This window comes from Dipodomys spectabilis, unplaced genomic scaffold (genome assembly GCF_019054845.1).
Source record: "Dipodomys spectabilis isolate Male_0828 unplaced genomic scaffold, ASM1905484v1 ptg000422l, whole genome shotgun sequence".
Lineage (NCBI taxonomy): Eukaryota > Metazoa > Chordata > Mammalia > Rodentia > Heteromyidae > Dipodomys > Dipodomys spectabilis.
In genome coordinates this window covers 1,600,846-1,623,415 of record NW_024871099.1, presented here as the reverse complement: position 1 = coordinate 1,623,415, position 22,570 = coordinate 1,600,846, and positions in this window count along the sequence as shown.

Here is a 22,570-nt window from a genome sequence, read left to right as displayed (position 1 = left end):
TCCCCGGCCAGACCAGCACTGACCAATGGCAGATTGCCCCTCTACTTGTCCCGCCCCACAATGACCACCTGTAGGCTTGTACTCCCCCAAAACTGGGGGCTGGGGTGGGAGCCAAAGCCAAAATAGGAGTTTAAAGGAGGTGGTCCCCAGAAAGAAGACCCAGGCAGACAGACTCCCACCGAAACCTCCCAGCAGCCAGTCCTTCCTGCCTCCTTCCAGAACTCTCCACCCTCTATGAAGCCAGAAGAGGCCAAAGAATGGAGCTGAGGGTTCCTCACAGGTGTTGGAGTCCACACTCATGGGCTGGACACTTCCACCATGGCTGTGGGGTGCCAGGAGAGCTGGAAGGGGGCCTTAGAGGTCTCAGGGAACTGAGTCAGTCCTGGATATCTGTACCCCATCCCCTTGATCAGCCACTCAGAATGCAGCTCCACTGAGGATGCCCCAATACCCACCACACCCCTCCACCCCACAATGCACCCAGCCAGCCAGCCTTCAAACAGCAGTCAGCCCTTGGTAGGTACAAAATGCTATTTCAAACACAGCCACCACAGCCAAGCCGTATGTTTGGCCTGAACACACCTGGAATAAAAGGAATCTGTCTCCTGTGCTTGGAGAGAAAATTGGAGAAAAGTTACCTGGATGGCCTGGGTGGCCATTGGTGGAGTCCTGACTGGACTCCACCAATCAGGAATCCAGACACAGGCAAAGTTTCAGCCCAGCCCAAAGGTTTGGGTTGCGCTGATACAACAGACTCAAAGCCAAGGGCAGGGGCTGTGAAGAACCGCAGCTTCCCAGGACAGAGTCAAAAGAGAGAGGCCAAGCCAGGCACTGGTGGCTCAAGCCTGAAATCCTAGCTACTCAGGAGGCTGAGATCTAAGGATTGGGTTTAAAGCCAGCCTGGGCAGGAAAGTCCATGAGATTAGTATCTCCAATGAACCACCAGAAAACCGGGAGTAGAGCTGTTACTCCTTGAGCAGAAAAGTTCAGGGACAGCGCTCAGGCCTTGAGTTCAAGCCCCAGGGCTGGCACACAAAAGAGAGAAAAAGAGCTGGGCGCCAGTGGCTCACACCTGTAATCCTAGCTACTCAGGAGGCTGAGATCTGAGGATTGAGGTTCAGCCTGAGCAGAAAAGACCCCATGAGACTCTTATCTCCAATTAACCACTCAAAAACTGGAAGTGGCTCTGTAGCTCAAGTGGTAGAGGACTAGCCTTGAGCACAAAGACACTCAGGGACAGCAGCTAGGCCCTGAGTTCAAGACTCACCACTGACAAGAGAGAGAGAGAGAGAGACAGACAGACAGACAGACAGACAGACAGACAGACAGACAGACAGAGACAGAGAGACAGAGACAGAGAGAAAAAGATGCTAATGTCCACTTCCAAGATTGCTCTGACCCAGCTGTGCCTCCCTCCCACCACCAGGGCCCCACCAGAGTTCCCAAGGGCTGCAATGGACCCTGGTCAGAAGGTTCCAGAAGGTTCCTCATACCCAGGGCCCTTTAGGGCTGCCTACTGGGGAGGGGAAACCCCACATGGAGCTTCCCACCTTGGTGTGCAGTTAACAGACAGCTCCACTGCCAAGCCTATAAGCAACCAGACCGAGGATGCTGAGGGTTCCCGCTGGCATTGAATATGGAGGTTAACCTGGGGTTAACTGGTGGGGGGCACTGTAACAAAGCACCACATCCTGAAGCATCTACAGGAGATAATCCTCTCAATAGTCACCTAAGATTACAAGTTCAAAACCAAGGTGCCGGGCAGCATTGCTTCTTCCAAGGCCTCTGAAGAATGCCTCTGTTCCAGATCTCTCTTCTTGGCCTATACTCAAGCATCTTCTACACTCTGTCGATTCAAGTTTGTCCAAGTACAACTGTGTACAAACCTTGTCCTACTGCGTCACGGGCCCTCTCCACCTTTAAGAGCACCTTAACTACCTACCTCCATAATACCCTCCATGGATAAATGGATAGATGGATGGATGGATGGATAAAATGGATGGATGGATGGCCAGATGGGTGGATGGAATGATAGACTTAAGATGAATGGATAAATGGATGGATACAGACAGATGTGTAGCTAGATACATAAGATAGATCATAGGTAAGATGGGTGGGTAGGTAGGTATGGATGAATACTGGATGAATGAATGGATGGATGGATTGGATGGATAAAATTGGTAAATGGATGGGCAGATGGGTGGATAGAATAAAAGAATGATAGATAAGGTGAGTGGATGGATGGATGAATGTGCAGATGGATACATAAAATAGATGGATGGATAAGATGGGTAGATGGACGGATAGATGGGTGGATGGATGATCAATGGATGAATGGATAAGATGAATGGATGAATAAGATGGTGGATGGGTGAACAGGTGGACAGATGGATTCTGGATGATAGACAGATGGATGGATAGATGAAAAGACAGATAGGATAGAAGTTAGTAAACTCAGCCAGAATCCTCTTCTTAAATCTTGTTTTATCTTTCCATTCCCCTCCTCTGTGAGCCAGGCCCTGCCTCTCTGGCTTTTCCTCCTCCATTCTGTTCCTCCAGGACTTATCAGCCTGACAGGGCTCGATCATCACCACCACCACTTCCAACACATGTCTTCCCTGTCCAATGGCATCCCGCCATGCTGGAACACAACCTTCCCAGGCTGGCCCTTTCTCCGCCTCCCCTCCCAGAGGTCTGTGTGCTTACAGAGGGTGGAGTGCCTTCACTGTTTCTCTCGTACTTGTGGGGAGGATCCACTGCTCTATGGACTCCCTTTGTCTTGAATAGCAGCCTTTGGAAAACAACTTAAGAAGCCTCACGGCTCATATTTCCTTTTTTAAAAAATTATATATCTAGATCTAGATATTCATTCCTGGAGCCTGGGCACTGTCCCTGAGCTGTTTTTGCTCAAGTCTAAAGCTCTATCACTTGATCCACAGCCCCAATTCTGATTTTTTTTTCTCCAGTAGTTTCTTGGTGTTAAGAGTCTCACAGAAGCCGGGCGCTGGTGGCTCACGCCTGTAATCCTACCTACTCAGGAGACTGAGATCTGAGGATCGAGGTTCAAAGTCAGCCTGGGCAGGAAAGTGTGTGAGACTCTTATCTCTAATAAAGCACCAGAAAACCAGAAGTGGTGCTATGGCTCAAGTGGTAGAGAGCTGGCCTTGAGCTAAAGAGGTGAGGGACAGAGCCCAGACCCAGAGTTCAAGTCCCATGGCTGACCAAAAAAAAAAAAAGAATCTCACAGATTTCCTGCTCAGGCTGGCTTCAAACTGAGATCCTCAGATCTCAGCCTCCTAAGCATCTAGGATGACAGGCATGAGCTGCCAGCTCCCAGCTTTTTTTTTATTATTTTAAGTAGTTGTGCAACGGGGTTTGAATTCAACATGTCAGTTTTAGGCGTACAATGCATCTTGACCCATATCACTCCCTTTATTGTTCTCCCTCATCCCTCCCAACACCCCTCATCACCTCAATTTTCCTAGTGTCGTAAAATATACACTGAGTATTATGACTGCATTTCTCCCCAGCTTGTTTTCCCCAAGATGTTTTGTTTTGATTTCAGGGCAGAGGACCAAACTCAAGGCCTAGTGCATGTCAGGCAAGTGCTCTCCCACTGAGCTCAAGTCTAAGGGTTCCTATTTGAACTTCTACTCCCTGGACAAGTACAGGGTTCCTGATGACATCACACAGACCTGAGGACCCCTTCTCTCCTCCCGAGCACGAGGTCCGTATCTCATATAACACAGACCAGGTCTGTTTCTTCTCCCTACCTTGGGCCTAAGCTTATGCACATAGCCAGAGGTTTCTGAGAGGCCAGGATTGGAAACAGAAGGAAGGAGTCACTCCAGTGGGAGTTCTATCTTCCATGGGCTCCAGGGAGACCACTGGACACCCTCTCCCCACCCCCCAAAAAAACCCACAAACTCCTTAAGCCATCTGAAGTCCCTGAGAGTCAGCTCTAACAATTGGCAAGCTCCAATAGTTAACTTGGAAGAAAAGCAGGCAGTATTCTAACTACAACCTCCAGAGCCCAGTACTAGTCTCTCTGCGCCTTCCTATCAGTCATCCACTGTCCTTGAGGTCCAGGAGATCCGGTTCTTGACCACACCGGGCCGCTGGCTAAGGATCTGAGTAACCACATTGCTTCCTACTGCCTGTGGCTCTTTCCTCTCATCCCACCACTCAGCCTTCGGTTTCCGAGGAAGAGTGCATTTCCATATCATATATTCTGTGATCTCTGTGACCTTTCAGGCACATTTACTCCCGACATGCTGGCCAAATGACAGGTCCTCCCTCTGAGACACCCAGGTCAATGTCCAATATCCACAAATTTCCTGATCCAACACAGTCTGCCTGCCTCCTCCCTCTGTATCTGGGCTAACTCCATCATCTGTTTTCTACATCCAGATCCATTTCCCCCATGTGATTGGAGGCTGTGGAGGCCAGCCTTGGTAGCTGGAGGCCCACACAGCATTGCACTGGACAGAGCAAGGGTTTCCTGGTGCTTGCTGGGCATGACAGCCCTTCTAGGACCACCCCCCCCCCCCCCCCGCCCCCCAAAAGCCCCAAAGCCCCAGGCCACACCCCCTGTATCCCAGCCCTCCGTCTTGCTGCCAGGGCCCTGAACAGCCTGCCATCCTGCTTTCTGGGGGGACAGGGGGGCCTGCAATACAATGGGCTTGGCGGCCCTCCTCTTCCCAGGCGGATATGATGGCAAATAGCAGGCACTTGGCATATCCTCGGGATTTCTGAGCATAACAGAAATGTCAGGCGGATTTTAATGAAAGGCTGTGCGCTTCTGGGGATTGACAGGCCGACACAGAATCCTAATTTTCAGATGGCTTATTCTCGGGGCTCTTGGCACTAAGGGTCAGCCCACCCACCTCACCCTAAGTGCTCCTGGGAGGCCTAGGCCATCACCCCATGTGTAGAAACTGCCACCCCTCAGCCGATGGAGCTCCCTTTCCCAGCTCTGGCCACTGGTGACAAATCCTGATTTAGAAACCACATTATTTCTCTTTCTCCCCCCCACCCCCCTGCCCTCCATCAATTGGATGCCTGCCTTTTGCCTGTACTTTGTGAGCAACTGTGGAAGAGAAGGCTGTGTCCCTATGGCTGATGTCAGGAGGGATGTTGGAGGCCAGGGGGGAACAGAGACCAATCTGGGCAGGTGCCACATGGAGGAGAAGGTGCAGACCATACAGGCCATCGTCATCACCCCTGAGAATGGTAACTGTCCAGCTGCAGGGTTCACAAGACTCTGACAAAAAAAAAAAAGCCAGGGGTCAGAGGAGGAGCTGGCTGGGTGGGGATAGTAGGTGGTCACCCACAGGACGGGTTCAATGTGTGCCAAGAACACCTCACTCTGGGCTAGTTGCTGCTCAGGTGCTTGGTGAATCCTCCCAAGTCAAGGCAAGTCTTATTCCTGCTGGAGATGGTGTTGAACTAGACAGGCAGACAGGGGCCGCCCACATCTCCACCCACTCACCTTGGCCATGCACATGCACATTCCTCCTGATGAGATTGTCCAGCACTACTCCCCAGAACTCAGGGTCTGGTTAGAAGGGGAGCAAACTCAACCAAGAAAATGATGAAGCCAGTCACTGTCTGTTGCTGTGACAAATACCTGAGAAAAAGCAACTTAAAAGAGGTAGGATTTATTTGGGTTCAGAGCTGTAGAGATTTCAGTGGATGCTCAATTGGCCTGAGAGGGGCAGAATGGGAAGGCACTAAAACGTGAAGGAATTAAGCATGGCGGCCAACAAGCAGAGTGAGAACGTACCTCCTGGGACCCACTTCCTCCAACCAAACCCCACTCCCTCACAGACCACACCTCCAGTGACCTACTTCCTCCAACCAGGCCCCACCTCCTGGTAGACCACACCATGGCCTACTTTCTATTTCCTAATAGACCACACCTCCCAGAAACCTACTTCCTCCAACCAGGCCCCACCTCCTCAGCGACCACACCCCCAATCAGGGCCTGCCTCTTCAGCCCCTCTCCCCCAGCTTCCTCCAATCAGGCCCCAGTTCCTAGTGTCCCATTTGGTTATGCATTCAACACTGGATAAACCCATTGATGAGGTCAGCATCATGAGCATCCAAGCGTCTGTCCATAACACCACCTGTTAGGGACCAGGTCTTCAAGATGAGAGTCTTCGCCACAACTACTAAGAAAGATGAGAAGGTGGTGTGGGATAATTCATACAGGGTTTGCACATCGGGGAGGGGGGCGGGGGAGAGGGTGAGTGTCCTACAAGCTTCCATAGTTGACTGGCATTTGCAAGGGTCCCCAGGTCTGAAGGCACAGCAGGTTGTATCCTGTCCCTTCAGGGTAGCCTCTCACTAAACTCATCTTGGGAGGCTCCATCTCCCTGCCTAAGCTGGGAAAGAGAATGGGCAGCCCCAGTCCCCAAGAGAGGTGGGCAATATTCAGATGGCCTCAGGCAGGGTGGGCCTCCAATACCCACTGCCACGGACCCACTGTCCATCCCTAGGATCTTAATTTCAATGGCCTGAAAGTGCACAGTTCAGTGATTCCTACATCCAAATGCCTTCACAGTGGGGGGGGAGGGGGGGAGAACTGAGCCAATTCAGAACTCATAGGTACCATACCAGTCAATCTGATCCAAAAGGAACACACACACACACACACACACACACACACACACACACACACAGCTTGTTTGGGGATGGTGCAATCTGAGAAGCCTGCCTGGAGGAGGCTAGTCATGTTGGGCCTCCATTGCTGCCGAGCAGGTAAGCACAGGTAGATGGCCCATCTGGAGGCTGGGTAGCAGACCCTAGACCTCTGAGCCCCAAATTGTGAAAGGATCTATGCTAGCAAGGCCCACTCCTGACCAGGTCACCCCCAAAAGGGCTCCAGGGACTGGGAGTACGGTGCTAAGTGCAGGTGGTGGAGAAATAGGGGGACATCTGAGATCACTATAGGAGAGGGTCCAAGCATTACGTCCCACAAGTTCTGCCCCTCCTCCCCGGGACTCTTTTCTGGAAGATTCTATTGTAACCCCTCACTCCATCATCCCCTGCATCCCAGATTCCATATTGTCACCCACCCTTTCCCTGAGCCCCCAATCTGGTGCCCACTGCCTCTCTGCTCAGAGATCACCCCACAGGAAGCTAGAGGGGGGCCTGGGGCTCCTCTCCATTTTGGGGAGCAGCTTGCTTATTGGGGTGATCTTGTGTTTAGAATCGCCCGCTCTCAGCCCTGCTTTGATGGCATGGGCCGGGGTTGGGGTGGAGTCTGGCACACAGGGAAGAGAGCATCTCGGTGGCAGTGGTTGGATGAGTGGGGGCGGGGGGTTCATAAATGTAATTCATTGTAATTCACACTGCTTGTGCCAGCACCCCCACTTCTGTGTGCTCCATGGGTCTGTCCCCCACACACACCAGATGGACAAATCCTGGAGCTAACTAGGTAAGTCCTCAGGAGAAGGTACATGCACCCATTGATGGACCTGACTGTGAAGGGAAGGAGGGAGAGAAAGGAGCAGAAGAGAGGGGGAAGGAGAGACAAAGGGAGGAAGGAAACAAGGGAAGGAGAGAGAGAGAACAAGGAAGAAAGGGAGGAGAGAAGGGAAGAAGAGAGAGGGAAGGATGGAGGGAGGGAAAGAGAGAGGGAAGGAGACACAGAGAAGGATGGAGGGAGGAAAGGAGGACAAAAGACAGAGGAAAGGAGGGAGAGAGAGAAGGAAGAAGAAAGAAAGGAAGAGAGTGAGGGAGAATAGGAAGGACAGATGGAAGGAAGGAAGAAGAGAGAGAAGGGATGAAGAGAAGGGGAAGAATGGAGTGAGGGAAAGAGGGAGGAAGAGAGAGAAATAGAAAAGGAAGGAGAGAAAGAGAAGGAGGAAGGGAGAAAGAAAAGGAGGAAGAGCGGAATGGAAGAAAAGATACAGAAGAAGAGAAGGAGGAAGGGAAGAAAAGTGGGAAGGAGAGAAGGACAGAGACAGGAAGGGAAGGAGGAATGTTGGGAGGGAAGGAAGAATGGGAAGAGAGAAGAAGGAAGGAAGGGATGAAGGGAAAGAAGGAAAGAGGAAGAGAAAGATTGAGGGGGGAAAAGAAGAGAAAGAAAAGGATGGAGGGAGGGAGGAAAAGAAGAAGGAAGGAAAGGAGAAAAAAGAAGGGAAAGAGGAAGTAAGGAACGAAAAGAGGGAAGGAGGGAGAAAAGGACAGAGAAAGGAAGGGAGGGAGGGAGAGAAGGGAATGAAAGAGAGAGAAAGAGAGGGAAGGAGGAAGGAGGGAGCTGTCCTTCCTGTCCTCTTTGCTGCCTCCTTGCCCCCCCCCAAGGCCCTGGGTTGCTACCACTCAGCCATTCTTGGGGTGGGGACCCCCAGAATAGTGTAACTGGCTGGATTGGGGCGGGGAGGGTGCTGTGCCTCCTGATCACGGAAGCTCCAAAAGCCCCATGCCGAAGGTTCACAGGATCAATGCACCAGGCCTATTGACAAACCCTCGGCCATAGTGCAGAGATTCCTCACTTTTTTTATTGTGTTCCTGTATGGTGATTCATAGCGGGTATGTCAATAAAAAGGAAGGGGAAAAAAATACCGCACAAAGTCTCACCGTAAAACTGTCACCGAAAAATTATTTATTGCCGCGATAACGACAAATTATACACGGAGGAAGATTCAAGGCAGTGGGGGGGGGGGGGGGTGTAGGATGCCAACATGGAGGAAGGAGAGGAGGGCTTCTCGGAGCATGTCTAATCACCTGGTACCCCTCCGGACCTGCTGGTCATAATGGAGGTCCAGCTGGGGCTTGGAGAACCCACCCCAGGAATATGGGTGGGGTCTATGAACATCATCATGAATAAAATTCACACCGGCAAACCCAGAGCGAACGTGTTCTAGATAATGAAGAAGATCAGCCAGGCAACGATGGCTTACACCTGTCATCCTAGCTACTCAGGAGGTTGATCACAGTTTGAAGCCAGACTGGGTAGGAAAGTCTGTGAGACTCTTATCTCCAATGAACCACCAAAAAGCAAGATGTAGAGCTCTAGCTCAAGGGGTAGAACAGCAGCCTTGAGTGACCAAGCTAAGAGAACCCTTGAGTTCAAGTCCCAGTACCAGAACAACAACAACAAACAAGTCAGGAAGATCAGCTGGGCTCCAGAGCCAAGCAACAGCTGGAAGGTCAATGATGCTTGTCGTGGTCAGAAGACAAGAACAGATGTTGCCCAGTGCTCTACCACTCAGGACCAGCAGTGAGCAGAGGACATTAGGCCAAGCGTGAATCAGCAGGTGCCTGCCTGCATTTCCTCACACAGAACGGTGATCCGTTGATCTGCTCCATCCTGGTTTTGGTATTTCACAGGCAAAGTATAAATTGTAGAGGGGGCCACAAACGGTCAAGAGGAGCTTTTCCTTTTAAACTATAAATGTGCCAGGAGGTAAGGCAGGGGCTAGAGGATGAAGCTAGCATCCTTGCCATAATCGGGGAGGCCAGGTGGGCACGGGCTGGTGGAGGGATGTGACTTCAGGCAGGCCTGGGTGAGGAGGTAGGGAGGCAGGTCCTCTGGAGTCCTGCTTGCTTTTTTGAACAATTAACAAGGAAGTTGGCAAGGGATTGTTTTGTTTTTTGTTTGGGGTTTTATGTTTCTGTTTTATTTCCTGGAATGTCCACTCAGAGATCAGAAATGTATATTTCCAGCAACCAGAAAAGAACATTCTTTGGAAGGAAAAGAAGAAAAGAAAAAAAAAAAACAGGGAAGATTTTTGTGCTCCATCCTGGCAGCAATCTCCTTTCACATCTTTCTCTTTATGCGGTTTTGTCTCAGTGATTCGAGCATGTTCTAATTTTGTCATCCAAAGCCATCTGACTTCCCTCTGCTCTCTACAAACAAAACCTAATTTAGTCAGGAGATGTTTTAAGTCATAACAATGACAGATAGCCAGGGTTCAGGTGTGGTGGAATATTTAAATACCTAGTCTATTTTTTTTTTCTGATATAAAGACAGGCAGCTTATTTTTTTTTTTTTGGTACTGATTAATTATGATCTTTTTCTTGTATTTCAGTGGGAAAAAAATCACTTTTTTTTTCTATTCTACATTATTAATTGGTTATTTAATTAGGAATTCTCCAAGCTTCAGATGTGAGGCAAGCTAAATCTTCGAGTGGGTTTAAGAAAAAGCTGGGCATCGCATCCTGTAGCCTCTTTGTAGCTTATGAAGGTCACAGTAATATGTGATTGTTTGGTATATTGGCAGTGAATTACGCCACCCAGACAAGCTTTTAACCTATGCGCCTTCAGTCTGCGAGAGACACACGGGCATCTGCTCTCTTTAAACCGTTCTCTATTGAAGAGGATTCAATCACCATAATGAATCTGAGGCCAGGCAGCAATCTTCCGCACTGAAAGAATTTCTAAAAGATTGTAGAATTTGTAAAACGAACAGCTCTCAGACTAAATGGCTGTGTGGGTGAATCAATTATTGCAAGGCTCCGAGTAGTCATAATATTTAGTACATATCATATAGAGTGTTTCAGGTACAATAAGATATGCTCATTTTTTTCCCCCTTGTGCTGCTATAAGTGGTACCTAATGCCTACAAACAAACGCCTGGAGAGCCGGGTCAAGTTGCAAGGAGACACACATGCACACATGCTCATAGGCACCGGACGTGACCATCCAGGAGGGACACATTCTGGAGAAGGGGGGGGGCTGACACAGGGGCTGGGGGGAAGGAAGAAGAAAGGAAACTTCAGCATCTTCGCAGCCTCTCTGAATGCCACTATCTCTGCCTCCCCAAGTTCACAGAGATGCTAAGTTGCCAGGTTTTTTTTTTTTTTTTAGAACCTGGGTTTCAACCATTTCCTTATTAATACAATAATTATTTTTCTCTGACAGCACCATTTATAACCATCTACTCTGTGTCCAAGTAGCCCTGTTTTCATTAATCAATGAGCATTGGACGACTGTCATCTCCTCTCTGGATTATGACTTATCGGCCTCGTGCAGGCTCTTTTCAAGTGCTGCTGAGTAAAACCTGGGAAGGACGGAAGCTGTCTGACTCCCTGGTGGGAAAGCCTTTCCCACTCAGGCCTAGGTGTCATCTGAAGACTTTTGACTTCAGGAAAGGGATCTAGGGAATTTTAGGAACCTGGGAAAGACTTGCTTCCACAGTGGCTTAACCGTTGTAAGAGTTGGTAGGATGGACATGGACATAACCATGATGAGAGAATAGCGTGAAGGGTCTGAAAATAGAATCCCCCCCAAAACTTAGCCATACCAGTCTGGGTAAATATCTAAAGGAAATGAAATCAGTATGTCCAAAGGATACTTGCATCCATATTTGCTGCAGCGCTACTCACAGAAACCAAGGGATGGAACCCATGTGTCCACTGACAGACAAAGGGACAAGTATCAATAGAATATTATTGAGCCAAAAAACAGGTGCAGGCAGCGCCTCACTAATCAGAAGGCTGAGATCTAAGGATCATGGTTCAAGTACAGCCCTGGCAGGAAAGTCTATGAGACTCTTTTTTTTTTTTTTTTATTGTGGGTCGTGGGACCTGAACTCTGGGCCAGGGCGCTGTCCCTCAGCTCTTCAGCTCAAGGCTAGTGCACTACCACTTGAGCCACAGCGCCACTTCCAGCTTTTTCTGCTCATGTGGTGCTGAGGAATCAAACCCAGGGCCTCGTGCATGCGAGGCAAGCACTTTACCACTGAGCCACCTTCCCAGCCCCTTTGTGAGACTCTTATCTCCAATTAACCAGCAAAAAGTCTGAAGTGAAGGTATGACTCAAGTGGTAGACCTCTAGCCTTGCGCAAAAAAGCTCTAGGACAGTGCCCAGACCCTGAATTCAAGCCCCAGGACCAGCATAAAAAAGAAAAAAGAAAAGGAAGGAAGGAAGGAAGGAAGGAAGGAAGGAAGGAAGGAAGGAAGGGAGGGAGGGAGGGAGGGAGGGAGGGAGGGAGGGAGGGAGGGGAAGGAAGGAGGGAAGGCAGGCAGGCCACATGGAAGGAATTAGAAGACACTGTGTTGGGTGAAATAAGCTAAACCTAGAATATTAATCCCACACATTCTTATTTACAGGTGGGAAGCAGAAACGTTGATTTCATAGACACAGAGAGTAGAATAATGGTCACCAGAAACTGAGACTCAGTGGGTCTCACAGAAGGTCAGATGACTGGTACTGAAATGTATTTAGATAGGGAGAGCTAAGTTCTAGTCTTTTCTGGATAGTTTATAGCGAAATTTAAGAGAGGAATTCAAAGGTTTCCAACAAAGAAATGATCAGTGTTAAGGAGAAGGAAATGCTAATTATCCTGACTTGATCATTACACATTTTATACCTACATCAAATTATTCTACTATCCTCTGCAACTATGAACAATGACTTCATGTCCATTAAAAATTAAGTTAGAGGCTAATCATGGTGGCACATGCCTATCATCCCAGCTACTGGAGAGGCAAAGTTAAGGAGGAATACAGTTTGAGATCAGACTGGGTCCAAGTTAGCAAGATTCCATCTCAAAAACCAAGGCAGATGGTGGATTCAGGCCTGTCGTCCCAGCTATTTGGGGGGTGTGAAGATAGGCGGATCACAGTCCAAGGCTCACTTAGGCAGGAACATGAGATCCTATTTGAAAAAAAAAATAAAGAAGCTAACAGACTAGGATGTGGCTGAAGTAGTAGCACTCTTGCCGAGCAAACGCAAGGCTCTGAATTTAAACACCGGTGTCACCAAAAATAAACTACATTTAAACGTTGTAAGATAGGCATCATGGAGAGGCTGGGTGGAATTCTAGGTAACTCAAAGACATCATAGTATCATCAGAGCCAAACTCCTCTAATTGTTGGAAATCAGGAAAAGCTGGGCCAGGCAAGGACCAGAACTGGGGAAAGGTCCTAAGCTGACTGAGAGGAGGGAGGAGCTATGCTAATTATGGTCCTATGCTACTTGGAGGTCCTATGCTTAGCAGGCTGAGGGAAAGCGTCTACTACACTGGGGAAGTCCTATGCTGGCTGGGGGATGGTCTGCTCACTGGGGGAAACGTCCTATGCCGACTGGGTGAGGTCTTATGCTAGCTTGGAGGAGGTTCTATGCTGGCTGTGGGAGGTCCTATGCTAATTGCAGGCAGTCCTATGCTGACTAGTTAAGAGAGGTCATATACTAATTGGGGGAGGCCCTATAATAGATGAGGGATAGTTCTATGCTGGCTGGGGGAGGCCCCATGCTAATTGGGGCAAATGCCCTATGGTAATTAGGGGAGGTTCTATGCTAATTGAAGGAGGTCCTGTGCCGGCTAGCTGGGAGAGGTCCTATGCTAATTGGGGGTGTGCTACGTTAATTGGGCTTTGCTGATTGGGGAGGTCCTATGCTAATTGGGGGAAGGTCCTATGCTGACTAGCTGGGAAAGGCCCTATGCTAATTGGGGATGAGCTGGTTGGGAAGGTCCTGTGCTGGCTGAGTTAGGCCGTATGCTAGTTCCCTAGAAGGAAGCCAGAGCTCCTGGAAGCCACTGTATTGCTGTCAGTGCTAGCACTGTGCTGAGGGGGAACATGGGCTCCTGGACTCAGTTCCCCAGGCCCCACATCCGGCCCTGCTCAGTCCTCTTCACCCGTGCCCTCTGAAGAGGGCAGATAGAAACATGGACTCTGCGCTGGCCTGGGCCTGGCGCTGGCCTGTGGCAGTGCATTTGTCACAGGTGCTGACAATGTGAGGGACTTCCACTCTCAGTTGGGAAGGATGGGAGAACAAAATCCTGTTGTTCTGACTTCATGCACATCCTTTCTCATTGGCTAATACAGAATAGGGATTAAGTTTAAGGTGCTTTGTGTGTGTGTGTGTGTGTGTGTGTGTGTGTGTGTGCCCATCATGGGGCCCAAATCCGGGTCTAGGCACTGTCTCTTAGCTTTTTTGATTTACCACTTGAGCCACATGTCCACTTCTAGCTTTTCGGTGATTCACTGGAGATAACAGTATCATAGACTTTCTTGCCCTGGCTGGCTTTGAACTCTGAGCCTCAGGATCTCAGCTTCCTGAGTAGCTTGGATTACAGGAGTGAGCCACCAACACCAGCGAAATTCTTTCTTGATTCTGGCTGTAGCATGAATCTTAGGAGCCCCTTTCTCCCTCTACCCCTCACCCCCACATTGTCTCATCCTTGGCTCACCCAGAGTACCCAGGACTTGTCCCTAAAGAGAAGAAGCTGTCTTCCCCAGTAAGCCCTGAGCAAGACCCCTTACTGGCTAGCTTAAGAACAAGCCATCTGTCCCCAAACAACCGCAGTCCAGATCCTAACAGCCTCCTAAGACTTCATTGAGAGAGAAGAGATAGAAGTAACTTGGAGCTGAGCACAGTGGCTCATGCCTATAATCCTAACTACTCAAGAGGCTGAGATCTGAGGATTATGGCTTAAAAAAAAAATCAGCGAGATTCTTTTTTTTTTTTTTGGGGGGTCGGGTCGTGGGGCCTGAACTCTGGGCCTAGTCGCTGTCCCTCAGCTCTTCAGCTCAAGGCTAGCGCTCTACCATTTGAGCCACAGCACCACTTCCAGCTTTTTTCTTTTCGCTTATGTGGTGCTGAGGAATCGAACCCAGGGCCTCATGCATGCAAGGCAAGCGCTCGACCACTGAGCCACCTTCCCAGCCCCATGGGTGAGATTCCAGTTAAATAGCTGGAAGTAGAGCTGTGGCTCAAGCAGTAGTGTCATCCTTGAGAGAAAATCAAAGTGAGAGCAGTAGGCCCTGAGTTCAAGCCCCTGTACTCAGGGAGAGAGACAGGGACAGAGACAAATGAAAAGAAAAGAAGGAGCAAGAGGGAGGGAGGGAGGGTAGGAACAAGGAAGGAAGCTAAGGAAATGCAGCCTAAGAATCACAACTCTGCCAGCATGGTGAGATTACACATAATTTCTTTTCTTTGCCATTTTCATTCCTACTGTCCTATATGATTAGGCTACTTTATAATTTAAACCATAAATTGAAGAGATAATTAACCAAACAAATGGCGGCTGGAGTACTAGTCTCTTTTCCAGATGTTGACTATGTTCCCATTGGAAGGGCAAGGACAATACTTGTGTCATTTTTAATGTTTTATATTTTGCCCATTAAAAGAAGGAATACATGGATAGTAGCAATGTGGGCGTAACTTTTTTCCCTTTTTTTGGCAGTGCTCGGGTTTGAACCCAGGGCTTCAAAGTAGTCACTTGGGTTCTTGTTCACAGCTGTCACTCTACTGCTTGACCCACACCTCTCATCTTGTTGTTTTTTTTTACTGTTTTTATTTTGCCAGTCCTGGGCTTAAACTCAGGGCCTGGGTGCTGTCCCTGAGCTTTTTCATTCAAGGCTCTACCACTGAGCCACAGCTCCATTTCCAGTTTTCTGGTGGCTAATTGGAGATAAGAGCCTCATGGACTTACCTGCGTAAGCTGGCTTTGAACTGCGATCCTCAGATCTCAGCCTCCTGGGTAGCCAGGATTACAGGCATGAGCCACCAGTGCTGGCTGACTTGATTCCTTTGAGTCTTTTTCTCCAAAGTACACAGTCATACGTGAGCCTCTGCCAGCTGTCCCACTGACTAGTAGAGTTGGTTGTTTGCACCCTGCCAAGGAGGCCATGGCATCAACTGCTTGCTCAAAGACATCGGGATGTGGCTGTGAGGGTATTTCTAGATGAAATGGCCATGCCTTTTGTGGCTATACTAAGGCTTGAGCTCAGGTCCTGGGCACTGTCCTTTAGCTTTTTTTACTTAAGGCTGGTGCTCTGTCACTACAGCCACATCTCTACTTCTGGGTTTTTGTTTGTTTTGCTGTTGTAGTTTTTTTTGGCGGGGAGGGAGGAGTTGCTGGTTAATTAGAGATAAGAGTCTCACAGACTTTCCTGCCTGGACTGGCTTTGAACCATGATCCTCAGATCTCAGCCTCCTGAGTAGCTAGGACAACAGGCATGAACAGTGCTCAGGTTTCCCCCTGAGAAATTCTCTTTTTGTTGTTGTTGGTCATGGGGTTGAACTCTGGGCCTGAGCACTGTCCCTCAGCTCTTCAGCTCAAGGCTAGTACTCTACCACTTGAGTCACAGTACCACTTCCGGTTTTTCTGGTGGTTTATTGGAGATAAGAGTTTCACAGACTTTCCTGCCTGGGCTGGCTTTGAACCACAATCCTCAGATCTCAGCCTCCTGAGAAGCTAGGATTACAGGCATGAGCCACCAGCGCTCTGCCCCCTGAGAAATTCCTAACATTCCTCCACTACAAACTCAGTGGCTGACTCAGTGCTGAGAGCCCATCCCCCATCCTTAGCCCCAACCCTCAATCTACCCACATCGTGTGTGTTTATGGGGAGCGATGGCTCCTGATTGCACCAGCATTGGGGTCCCTGATGAGGCTCGCAGTTGACATTTGAACATGAGCTGGATTTTGTCAATTGTGGCAGCCAAGGAAATTCTATCTTAAAGGCTGCTCTTTATTAAATTTGTAAGATACAAAACTGTGACTGGCAAATAGTCTCTTTTTCCCTTTGCAAAAGCATCAATAGCGGTCAGCAACCTTGAAGTAATTAAAATGGGCTCTCCTTTTAAACAAAAATGTAATTGCTACAGAGTTCTGTTGTGTTTTCCACCCCCCCAGGGACAGGGAGCTCAAGCATTTGACTGAAGGAAATCTCTTAGAGAAATCCTCCGAAGTGATCACAAGAAGATCTTTGGGAAAGAGTGGCTGTGTGCAAAAGAAGAAGAAAGCAGAGGGGGTAGAAATCCGAACAAAGAATTTCCCTAAGTCTCCCTGGTGTAGTTTTTGCCAAAACTTTGTGAAACAAAACCAGTAGCCAGTAGCTCACACCTATAATCCCAACTAACCAAGAGACCTGAGATCTAGAAGTGGAGCTGTGGCTCATGTGGTAGAGCACTAACTAGCTTTGAGTGGAAAAAAATAAATAAAAAAGTAAAAATAAAAATAAAAAGCTAAACGATAGCAGCCAGCCCTGAATTCAAGTCCCAGTACTGGCATTAAAGGGAAAAAAAATTTTTTTTTGTCAAAGAATCTTCTTGGTGACTCTCTTTTCTGTGCTATTGGTGACATCATTCCTACTTTTTCCCCCCCACCAACCATTATATATGATAAATAAAACAATGCCCTGAAAAGACTGAAGTCTGTCATCAATGTCATTGTGTAAAAGGACTCAGATAAATGAGCCTTAGGATCTCCGGCAGATGACATGGCTGGCCATGTATCATTCTCTATGTATTGAACGTTGCCTTTGTAAAGAAAGAGCGGTAATAAAGGCTGGTATTGTGAGTTCTGAAAAGCTGTGTGGGCCTGTGCATGACTAATCTGTCTTTCTGCATTATTTTATTCAATCTTCTCTGACTTTATGCCTCTGACATTTTTGTTACACTCAGTAAATTTGAGTGAATAGGCAATTTTAAAGAATTTTTATAGGGCTTCAGAAAAGTCATATGCAGACAGTATCTTTGTTCAAATTTTTAATAGTTTAAATATTTCCTTTGTCTAGGGTGCAGAGTCATCTTGAGATTTCTCCCTTTCTCCCCAAAAAAATATAATATAATGAATGAAAAAGAATACTTGAACCTTAAGATTTGAACAATGTTTTCTGAAAGCATTCAATTATTCAAGGAAAAAAAGGGGTAGGGAGGAACCTATAGATAAGCAGACTCAGCCACCAGACTAGTTTTTAAAATATTTTCAATTGTTACTATAAGCAGCAGAGTGGTCATCTGAAGATGAAGACATTTTGTCTTTCTTCAGAATAGCAGAGAATCAGATGAGGCTATTTGTGTGTGCGCATATGTGCAGTAAGCGTGCCCACACTGGGGCTTGAACTCAGGACCTCAAGCTCTTGCTGGTCATTTTCATTCAAGGCTAGTTAGTCCTCTACCATTTGAGCCACACCTTCACTTCTGGTGTTTTGGTGTTTGAAGACCAAAGTATTATAAACTTGCCTATCTGAGCTGGTTTCAAATCTCAATCCTCAGCTCTCAGTCTTCTGAGCAGCTAGTGTTACAGCCCCTACAATGTGGTTTTAAATTTATTTATTTTGTTTTAAGTTGAGAATTCAGGATGGTTTATTTGGCTTTATCCTATTTGTTTGTTTTGTGTGTTTATGTGGTACTGAGGAACCCAGGGTTTCATGCATGCTAGGCAAGCACTCTACCATTAAGCCACATTCCCAGCCCTGTACTTTTTTTTTAAATCTTGGTCTGGCCAGCCATGGTGGTTGGCTGTGATTAAATAAAATGATGTCTGTCTATAATTTGCTATATATCATGTGGCCATTTATTACTCAATCTGTATCATTAGTTTGCTAAGCAGTTAAGTTTAGACAACCTATGCCACCAAGAGATATGCAATATAAAAATTACAAGTTACTTCCTGACCAGGTGTTGTAGCTCACGCCTGTAATCGAAGCTACTCAGGAGGTTGATATCAGAGGATGCTGGTTCAAAGCCAGCCTGAACAGAATAAGTCCATGAGACTCTTTCTCCAATTAACCAGCAAAAAGCCAGAAGGGGAGGTATGGCTCAAGTGGTAGAATGCTAGCCTTGAGTGAAAAAGCTCAGGGAGAGCACCCAGACCCTGAGTTCAAATCCCAATACCGGCACACACAAAAAAAGTTATTTTCTTTGCTAAGTTGGGCAAAAGTGCCCACCCAAAATATATACAGAACCCACATTTCCAAAGACTCACTCTCTTCTCTTGAGATTATCTGCTGATTTGGAAGACAAACCAGAACACTTGATAACACTGAGCTAGCAGGTGAAAGTCTCTTGTTTCAGCTTATAAATATTTTCCCAAAGATTATTAAACCATTTAAAGTGAACCTGAACTTCAGATGACCCCCTTCTGATGGATTCATATGGCAATTATGTTTTATAGTAGTTATCTCTTATCATAAACATAGTCCATATATACATAGAGAGAAAATGTGTGTGTGTGTGTGTGTGTGTGTGTGTGTGTGTGTGTGTGTGTGCTTGGCCCTAGGGCTTGAACTCGGGGCCTGAGTGTTGTCCCTGAGCTTTTGTGCTAAAAGCTAGTGCTCCACCACTTGAGCCACACTTCCATTTCCAGTTTTGGGCTGGTTCATTGGAGGTAATAGTCTAATGGACTTTCCTGCTCAGGCTGGTTTCAAACTATGATCCTCTGATCTCAGCCTCCTGCGTAGCTAGGATGACAGGCATGAGCCACCAGTACCTGCCATCTGCTGATTTCCTAGGAGAGAAAGCATGACGTCTATCTTTGCAAGCAGTTACCTCCTTCGGAGCCATTTTCCTCAAAGCTGAACAGACAACACACACGGCCATGATAAACTGTGATGCCCTCCGCACACACACACAATTGATTTATTTGACTTAAATGCAGGAGAGAGATCCAGTTGCCAGTCCGTCGCTTCACATTTTCATCCAATAATAAAGGAACAAAAAACACTTCGAAGATGCAAAGAATCCCTGATCTCTTCCAAATGGAAATGCTTTGCAACTTCTAGAGACTTCACCCAGCTTACCAAGCAGGAAGTAGAATTAATATTTCTAGATCTCAGCTGGCACTGGTGGCTCATGCCTGTCATCCTAACTACTCAGGAGGCTGAGATATGAGGATCACAGTTCAAAGTCAGAAAGGACAGGAAAGTCTGTGAGACTCTTATAAACTACCAAAAAAGGAAAGGAACAGAAAAGAAAAAAGAAAAGAAAGAAGGTGGACATGGAGCTGTGGATCAAGACATTAGCCTTGAGAAAAAGAAACTCAAGGAGAGAGCCCAGGCCCTGAGTTCAAAGCCCAGGATCTTAGAACTCTGATCAACAACTAATCTTAGTGTTCAGCCACTTGAGCCACAGCCTCCCCTGGCTTTTTTTTAAGTAGTAGTTAATTGGAAATAAGATTCTCATGGACTTTCCTGCCCAGGTTGGTTTTGAACCATGATCATCTGATCTCAGCCTCCTGAGTAGCTAGGATGACAGGCATGAAGCAACAGTGCCCAACATCCAGCAAGCTTTTTTTCGTTTAAAGCCCAGCTTTGTCTCTGCTTGAGAACATTTTGAGTCTGGAACTAACCTCAAACCTGCAGAGAGGTGGGGGAGGGGTGTAACAAAAACCTCAGAATACAGTAATGTCATGTTTTCCAGATAGACTCTCTCAGCAACAGCACGCATGACGGAGGGGGTGGGGGGAGAGAATTGGTTGCCTTGGAAACCCTCTAGTCATGGTAATTATTACTGTAACTGACTTGCACACCCCACCTATAACAGAAATGAATAATAATTTCTAATCTCTTGACTGGCAGGTTTCTGTTTGGGGCTTCTACTCACCACTGCCCCCTACTGGTGAAAGAAATGACCAGCAAGGTGAACATTGAATAATTCCACTCTCCCCCTACCCCAAGTCTTTTCAATGTAGTTCAAGTAAATTGCTGCCCAATCAATAGCTAACAAAAAAGAAGAAGAAAGAAGAAAAAAGAAAGCAGAAGAAGGAGAAGAAGACGACGACGACAAAAGAAAAGTGCTTGGGGCTTGTCCAACACACAAAGGGGAATGCACAAATGGAAAACGGTCATCTCGATTAAAAGCAATTTCATATTGTGACATTGAGCTAGACCAAAATAAATAAATAAAAGAACACATGATATGGTTAACAGAAGCTAAATAACAGCATACATCTTAATGACTTCTACCCCCTTTCCTCCCCCCCAAAAAAACAACACAACTCACACGCTATTTAATAGTATAGAATGTGATACTAAGCAAAACTGCTATAAATAAAATCCTATCGGGTAGTTTTGACCAATTAAACGACATAATTAACAAAGATGGTCCATTTATCTTAGGTTGTCTAATTTGCAGTACAGTGTTAAAGTGCCTCTACTGGAAGACTAGTTTGTTTAGAAATTAGAACATTCATAGTGATTTAGTGGATTTGATTTAAAAAGCACAGCAGGAGTTGGCAAAATTCACATATCATGGGGTTAATGCGGGTGAGAATGTAGCTATTTGTAATACAAAAATATTGCCGACCAAATACACACATCTGATTTCTTTTCATCTTAGTTCATCTTGCTTGCAGAAGTGGTTCGTTGGCTGAACTCAACAACCAAACAACATCTGCTTTGGGGTACATTAGAAGACAGATGTGTGTCATCTTCTAAAACCAAGTGCTGGTCATTGGATAGGTGTTCACTGCCACAGCTGTCAGGACTCTTCCCATAGCAAAATAATTCTCCCCAAAACATTTCATTTTCAAGGTCAATCTAGTTAGGGTGCTGGGGACTCATCTCTGTAATCTTCGCTCTTAAGGGGTTGATATCTGAGGATCACAGTTGAAGCCAGCCTGGCTAGGAAAAGTTAGTGAAACTTATCTTCTCGCCCTCGCCCCGCCCCCACACACACATACAAAATCACCTAAAAGTAGAGATGTGATTGATGTGGTAGAGTCCCAGGCTTGAATGAAAAAGCTAAGGGGCAGTGTGAGGTCCTGAGTTCAAATCCCAGTACACACACACACACACACATTTTCTTGATCCATTTTTCTATGGGAGTTTCCATAACTTGGCTATGGTGAAAAAATGCAGCAATAAACATGGATGTACAAATGTCCTTCTGTATCCTGACTTGTAATATTCTGAGTAGATGCCTAAAAGAGGCATGGCTGGATCCCAGGAGTTCTATGTTTAGTTTTTTGAGGAATCTCCAAACTGCTTTCCATACTGGTGACACCAGTTGACATTGCAACAGTGTAACAGGGTTCTTTTTCCCATCTCTGCCAGCGCCTGTTGTTCAAATTGCTCAAGATAGCCATTCTGACTGGAGTGAAATGCATATTCAATGTTATTTTCATTTGAATTTCCAATTGTTGCGTTTTCTACCCCCTCAATTAATTCTTGGGATCATTATTGAATATTTACCATGTTGTTGTTGTTTTTTTAAAAAAAAAAAACAGATTTCCAAGACTTTTTCCCGGAAAAGTTGTTTTTTTCTAAGCTGAATCAATCATATGTCTAGGCTGAAAAATCTGGTATTGAAAATGAAGCTGACTGAAATTACACAGGATTTTTGTGTGTGTGTGTGTATGTGTGTGTGTGTGTGTGTGTGTGTGTGTGTGTGAGACACATGCTAGTTCTGGAGTTTGAACTCAGAGCCTGGGTGCTGTTCCTGAGCTTTTTTGCTTAAGGTTAGCACTCTACCACTGTGAGCCACAGCTCCACTTCCAGCTTTGGGTTGATTAATTAGAGATAAGTATCTCATGGACTTTTTTGCCCTGGCTAGCTTTGAACCACCATCTTCAGTCTCAGCCTTCCAAGGAGCTGGGATGACAAGCATGAGAAAGCAGTTTTCTGTTGCTTAAGAGAGTTTTTCTGGGCCATGCACAGGGAGAAGTTATTCAAGCAAAATAAAGCAGTTTTATGTTAGAGAAACCAACCAAATGCCAGCTTAACAAAATAACGAAGATTAACACCTTGCTATGGTGTCTTGTCACTTTTTGGTGTAGGGGAGGTAGTATTGGGGTTTGACCTCAGGACCTTGCACTTGCTTACTCATGGCTGCCACTCTACCATTTGAGCCACACCTCCAGTCCAGCTTTTTGCTGGGTCACTGA